Below are 7601 nucleotides of genomic sequence, written 5' to 3'. Positions count from 1 at the left end.
TATCATCAAACCTGATATTGATTGATTCTTCCACAATCAATGTTTCAGTATTGTATACTCTGTAGCCTTTTGAGCGTTCAGAATATCCAAGAAGGAAACATTTTTGTGCTTTGGAATCAAACTTACCAAGATGATCTTTAGTGTTCAGAATAAAGCATACACATCCAAAAGGATGGAAATATGAAATGTTGGGCTTTTTATTCTTCCACAATTCATAAGGAGTCTTATTTAGAATAGGTCTGATAGAGATTCTATTCTGAATATAGCATGCAGTGTTTATTGCTTCTGCCCAGAAATGCTTAGCCATATTGGTTTCATTGATCATGGTTCTGGCCATTTCTTGTAGAGTCCTATTCTTTCGTTCTACAACTCCATTTTGCTGTGGAGTTCTAGGACAAGAGAAATCATGGGCAATACCATTTTCTTTGAAGAATTCTTCAAAGGTTCTGTTCTCAAATTCACCACCATGATCACTTCTGACCTTTATGATTTTACACTCTTTTTCAGATTGAATCTGAATGCAGAAATCAAAGAACACTGAATGAGACTCATCCTTGTGTTTCAAGAATTTTACCCACGTCCAGCGGCTATAATCATCTACGATGACTAATCCATATTTCTTCCCTCTGACAGATGCTGTTTTGACTGGGCCAAACAGATCAATGTCCAAGAGTTCTAATGGCCTTGAGGTAGAAACAACATTCTTGGACTTGAATGCAGGTTTGGAGAACTTGCCCTTCTGACATGCTTCACAAAGAGCATCTGATTTGAATTTCAGATTAGAGAGTCCTCTGACAAGATCCAGTTTGTTAATCTGAGAAATCTTTCTCAAACTAGCATGACCTAATCTTCTGTGCCAGACCCACTGCTCTTCAGAAACAGACATAAGACAAGTCACCTTCTGACTCATAAGATCTTGCAGATCTGTCTTATAAATGTTGTTCTTCCTCTTGCCTGTAAATAGGATTGAGCCATCCTTCTGATTTACAGCCTTGCAAGACTTTTGATTAAAGATTATATCATAACCATTGTCACTCAATTGACTGATAGATAAGAGGTTATGGGTTAATCCTTCTACAAGAAGTACATTAGAAATGGAAGGAGAGTTACCAGACTTTATAGTTCCAGAGCCAATTATCTTGCCCTTCTGATCTCCTCCAAACTTGACTTCTCCTCCAGACTTAAGCACCAGGTCTTGGAACATAGACCTTCTTCCTGTCATGTGTCGTGAGCATCCAGAGTCCAGGTACCACGACATGTTGTGCTTTGTCCTTTTTGCAGCCAAGGATATCTGCAATAGGAATAATCTTATCCTTAGGTACCCACATTTTCTTGGGTCCTTTCTTGTTAGATTTTCTCAAGTTCTGATTGAACTTGGGTTTAACATTGTAAGCAATAGGAGGAACAGCATGATAATTTTTAATATGAGTTTCATGATATTTCCTAGGTTGTGTCACATGCTTTTTGGTGTGTGTTATGTGAAAACTTTGAGCATGTGAAGTGTGCCTAATATCATGGGAGTGGCCATACTTGAACTGATCATACAATGGCTTGTATGTGAATTTCATTTCATCAACAGGTTCAAGTTTGTATGGGGTTTCACCCTCAAAACCAATGCCAACTCTTTTGTTTCCAGACACAGCATATATCATAGAAGCTAGCTGACTTCTGCCAATACTTCTAGATAAGAACTTCCTGAAACTTAAATCATATTCTTTCAGAATATGGTTTAGACTAGGAGTGGATTTTTCTGAATCATAAGGAGATCCAACGTTATTGGATAATTTTAAAAGTTTTTCTTTTAATTCAGAATTCTCCAACTCAAGCTTCTTTGTTTCAAATTCAAATAGCTTTTTCAGCTTTTTGTATTTGAGACTAATCTGAGACTTGAATTCCAGAAGTTCTGTTAGACCGGAAACTAACTCATCTCTAGTAAGTTCAGAGAATACCTCTTCAGAATCTGATTCTGATGTAGATTCTGATCCGTCATCTTCTGTCGCCATCAGCGCACAGTTAGCCTGCTCATCTTCAGAGTCTGAATCATCTTCTGACTCATCCCAGGTTGCCATAAGACCTTTCTTCTTATGAAACTTCTTCTTGGGATTTTCCTTCTGAAGTTTTGGACATTCATTCTTGAAGTGTCCAGGCTCATTGCATTCATAGCACATGACCTTCTTCTTGTCAAATCTTCTGTCATCAGAAGATTCTCCACGTTCAAATTTCTTTGAACTTCTGACGCCTCTGAACTTCCTTTGCTTGTTCTTCCAGAGTTGATTTAGCCTTCTGGAGATCAAGGACAGTTCATCTTCTTCTTCAGGTTCTGATTCTTCAGGATCTTCTTCTCTAGCCTGAAAAGCGTTAGTGCATTTCATGATATTGGATTTTAATGCAATAGACTTACCTTTCTTTTGAGGCTCGTTTGCGTCCAGCTCTATTTCATGGCTTCTCAAGGCACTGATAAGCTCTTCCAGAGAAACTTCATTCAGATTCTTTGCAATCTTGAATGCAGTCACCATAGGACCCCATCTTCTGGGTAAGCTTCTGATGATCTTCTTTACGTGATCAGCCTTTGTGTATCCCTTATCAAGAACTCTCAATCCAGCAGTAAGAGTTTGAAATCTTGAAAACATCTTTTCAATGTCTTCATCATCCTCCATCTTGAAGGCTTCATACTTCTGGATTAAAGCGAGAGCTTTAGTCTCCTTGACTTGAGCATTTCCTTCATGAGTCATTTTCAAGGACTCATATATGTCATAGGTCGTTTCCCTGTTAGATATCTTCTCATACTCAGCATGAGAGATAGCATTCAGCAAAACAGTTCTGCATTTATGATGATTCCTGAAAAGCTTCTTCTGATCATCGCTCATTTCTTGCCTTGTCAGCTTTACGCCACCGGCATTTACTGGATGTTTGTAACCATCCATCAGAAGATCCCATAGATCACCATCTAGACCAAGAAAGTAACTTTCCAGTTTATCTTTCCAGTATTCAAAGTTTTCACCATCAAATACCGGCGGTCTAGTATAACCATTGTTACCGTTGTGTTGCTCAGCAGAGCCAGATGTAGATGTAGACTTTGCAGTTTCATCAGCCTTTGCAGTTTCATCAGCCATCTTTTACTGAAGCGTTTTTCTCTTCCTGAATCTTTTCTAAACACGGTTAAGTGCTTGCACCTTAGAACCGGCGCTCTGATGCCAATTGAAGGATAGAAAAACACTTAGAAAGGGGGGGTTTGAATAAGTGTAGCTTTAAAAACTTGACAGATAAAAATAAATTGCACAGTTATTTTTATCCTGGTTCGTTGTTAACTAAACTACTCCAGTCCACCCCCGCAGAGATGATTTACCTCAACTGAGGATTTAATCCACTAATCGCACGGATTACAATGGTTCTCCACTTAGTCAGCAACTAAGTCTTCCAGAGTCTTCTGATCACACACTGATCACTCCAGGAACAACTGCTTAGATACCCTCTAAGACTTTCTAGAGTATTCTGATCCACGCGATCACTCTAGTTACAACCTGCTTAGATAACCTCTAAGACTTCCTAGAGTATTCTGATCCACACGATCACTCTAGTTCCTTACAACTTAATGTAATCAATTCTAAGAGTATTACAATTGCTTCTTAAAAGCTATAATCACAAACTGTGATATTTCTCTTAACGTTTAAGCTTAATCTCACTAATATATTACAACAGCAATGTAGTGAGCTTTGATGAAGATGAAGATTCTGAGCTTTGAGTAGAACAGAGTTTCAGCAAGTTAATATGAGTTGTTTTGTTCAGAATCGTTAACCTTGCTTCTCATCAGAACTTCATATTTATAGGCGTTGGAGAAGATGACCGTTGAGTGCATTTAATGCTTTGCGTGTTCCGTACAGCATCGCATTTAATGTTATACGCTTTTGTCAACTACCTCGAGCCTTGTTCACGCTGTGTCTACTGACGTTGCCTATAATAGCTTTTAACGTTCCTTTTGTCAGTCAGCGTAGCTTGCCACTTGTACTTCCTTCTGATCTGATGTTTGTGAATACAACGTTTGAATATCATCAGAGTCAAACAGCTTGGTGCAAAGCATCTTCTGATCTTCTGACCTTGAAGTGCTTCTGTGCGTGATACCATCAGAACTTCAGTGCTTCTGATCTCATGTTCTTCTGATGCTTCCATAGACCCATGTTCTGATTCTGCTTCGACCATCTTCTGATGTCTTGCCAGACCATGTTCTGATGTTGCATGCTGAACCCTTTGAGACAAAGCTTCTGAGCGCTGAATTATGCATACTCTTTATATATTTCCTGAAAAGGAAATTGCATTGGATTAGAGTACCATATTATCTTAAGCAAAATTCATATTATTGTTATCATCAAAACTAAGATAATTGATCAGAACAAATCTTGTTCTAACAGGCGCTGCTCACCTTAACCATTTGGATGAGTATGCTACTTGCAACCTCTGGGATGCATTTCGTCAGGATTTTCTGGTTAGGGCTACGGACGTCCAGAGAAGGATCATGTCTGACGCACCTGGTGTTCGTGGTCGTCTCTTGGAAGCTGGTGAAAGCAGCTATCACCATCTCATCAGGAACAGAAGAGTTCTTGAAGAGAGGATACCTGCAGATGAGATGGAAGAAGAAAATCTCTGCAGAGACATCGTGGTTTGGAGACCATGGTACCCTGTGCTGACTGGAGATTTTCAGTGGTTGTTTGATTGGTTCAGAATGAACCCTTCTGAAAGTGCTCCTCACATGGTCTTTCCAGAAGTGGTTTATCCTGCTGAAGTTGCTGGTCCTACTCCTCCAACAAACCTAGCAGCTATTCTTCAGGCGTTGGAAGTTGGAGCTTCTGTGTTGCCTGAACCAGAGTATGCTGAGGCTGCTGAAGACCTTCCAGAAGATCGTCCTGCTGAGATTGCTGTCCCTGTTGGCAGAAATTCTGGTGCTTCTTCTTCTGGTGTACCCTCAGCTCTGATGGAGACCTTGGAAGCTCTGCATCAGAATCAGGCTATGCTGGCTTCTCGTTTGGATGCGCAAGAAGCAGCCAACGCTGAGTTTCGCTCCTTCATGGCAAGACAAACTGAAAGCACTGACGGGGTTCATGACATTCTGGCGTAGATTTTGTCTAGGCTAGGGTCTTAGTCGTTAGTCTTTGTAGTTTTCCTTCCTTGTTACATCTGTTTTCTGCATACACCTTTTGTAATTCTGTTTGTTTAATCAATGAAAAGTTTTATTTCTGTTTCTTTCCTTTGTCGTTTTCTACATCTGAATCTTTTATATTCTTTTTGATGTTATGAAAAAAAGGGGGAGAGAATATATGATAAATGATTTGATTAATATTATCAGTTGCTGGGTAAAAAGGCCCCACATTACTAACAGAACTTGCAAAGTTCTATGCTTTAAGTTGTGTTGTTGCAGGAATTGAAGATTCTCTTTCAAGATCAACATAAGAAGCAACAAGATGATGAAGCAACTCTTTAGAGAATCAAGCTCTTGGATTCTTGAAGCAAGCTGAGTGCTATGAAGCTTCAGAATCAGAAGCAGAAGCAGAAGCAAGAATGTTCAGATATTCTGATAGAATATGATCTGAATCTGAATGTCTATTTGCTCTGATACATTCTATATGGCTTATATGGCTCTGATACATATTATATGTTCTGAAACATATTTTATGTTCTGATTCATTCATGCTGACTTCTGTCGTTTAGTTTTGTTCTGTAACATTTCAGGATGTAGAGATGCTCTGATGATGCTCTGGTACATTCAACAATGTTCTGATACAATCTAGCATGAAGCGATGAAAGAAGAAATTCAAGCTCTGAAGCTGTCCGATGGAAGCAAGAATCAGAAGCTGTGAATGTTCTGAAGATCAAAGAAATTCAAGTTCTGAAGCTGTCCGATGGAAGCAAGAATCAGAAGCTGTGAATGTTCTAAAGATCAAAGAAATTCAAGTTCTGAAGTTGTCCGATGGAAGCAGAAGTCAGAAGTTGTGAATGTTCTGAGGATCTAAAGAAATTCAATGTTCTGAAGCTGTCCTATGGAAGCAGAAATCAGAAGTCATGAATGTTCTGAAGACCAAGCACTGTGAACGTCTCTGCCGAAATAATCAGGGAAGTCTTTTATTATTAAAATTCCTCTAGTATTAATTTCAGGGGGAGATTATTCATCTCAGGGGGAGATTGTTAATCTCAGGGGGAGACATATTCACATGCTTATGCTATAGCTGTATAATTGTCTTTAGCCGTCTGCTCTTTCTGATCGCAAATTCATATCATTTATATATGTTTTTATCATCATCAAAAAGGGGGAGATTGTTACAACAAGATTTGTTCTGATCAATATTCTTAGTTTTGATGATAACAAGGATATGAATTTTGTGTGAGATAATGTGGTACTCTAATACATTGCAAATTCCCTTTCAGGAAATATATAAAGAGTATGCACAAATCAGCGCTAAGAAGCTTTGTCTCAGAAGGTTCTGTAACACGGTGAACTGACTTTTATTTTTTATATGCAACAATGTTGCAATGAGCATGAGTCGCCACCGACTTTTATTTTGTCCAATTTTAGGAAAGGTAAAAAGTACAGAAAAAGACCTTTTTGAGAAGAAGCGGGCTCGGGGGGTAAGTTATGAAAAGGGAAGGTGCAAGCACCCTTTTCATCCGTAGTTATCTACGGGCTCTTAACTTGCTTAGCTCATGTTTTGTTTGTTTTGAATTGAAGAGGGACGTAAGGACTTTAGCGTAAATGCGTAGCCTTCGCCTTTGAAAAAGTTTTTGAAAAGATGTTTTTTATTGAGCTAGGCAGGTTACGAGAACTACCCTAATTAACTGGTCTTTTTCTATGCTTTTTACGATTCCCAGGATTATCCATACTATATAGAAGTAGGAAATCCTTGTTATATTGGACGTGTTCGGGACATCGAAGGGTCATCGTATGGTCGTTGAAGGCAACAAGTAGAGGAACCTTAGCATTTTAGCGGGACTATCATCATTCTTCAAGGGACGAGATCATTTACCGAAAGCAACCTTAAGGGACATCGTGGGACTATGATCTTTTATGATGATTTTGTTCGAGGGTCATCGTTTTGCTAAGATACCTCTACATTCGAGGGACACGACCATTATTCGTAAGGCAACCAAAGAGGAGCGTACCCTAGGGGTGAGTGAGTGCAAGTGTGTTAATTCAAATATTTATCTTGAGTTAGTTATCTATGTCCAGTTATTATCTTGCCATACAATCCTATTAACCATACATCTAACAATTATATAGCAGTTTATATGGTGCGAAAAGGTAAAGTTCCTACGCTATTACATGGCTTCGGGGAGGGGAGTACATATCTCAAAATGGGGATAAAAAATAATTACAAACCCAAATAGAAATAAAAATAAAATTGCAAGTGTCTATGTCCAATGTCTTGATAACAATACCTCGCAAAAAATCAACAGAGCGTTAGTACAAATATATACAATGATGCGTGAATAAAATGACAAAAATTACTTGTAAATATTAAATACAATTATCAAAATAAAAATATAAAACTAACCATCTAAAGAAGAAAATAAAGGAATAACATTTTTTTTTGGGTTTTTAATAAGGTGAGAAATTA

This window comes from Vicia villosa, linkage group LG4, assembly GCF_029867415.1.
Source record: "Vicia villosa cultivar HV-30 ecotype Madison, WI linkage group LG4, Vvil1.0, whole genome shotgun sequence".
Classification (NCBI taxonomy): domain Eukaryota; kingdom Viridiplantae; phylum Streptophyta; class Magnoliopsida; order Fabales; family Fabaceae; genus Vicia; species Vicia villosa.
Note: the sequence above shows the minus strand (reverse complement) of the source record.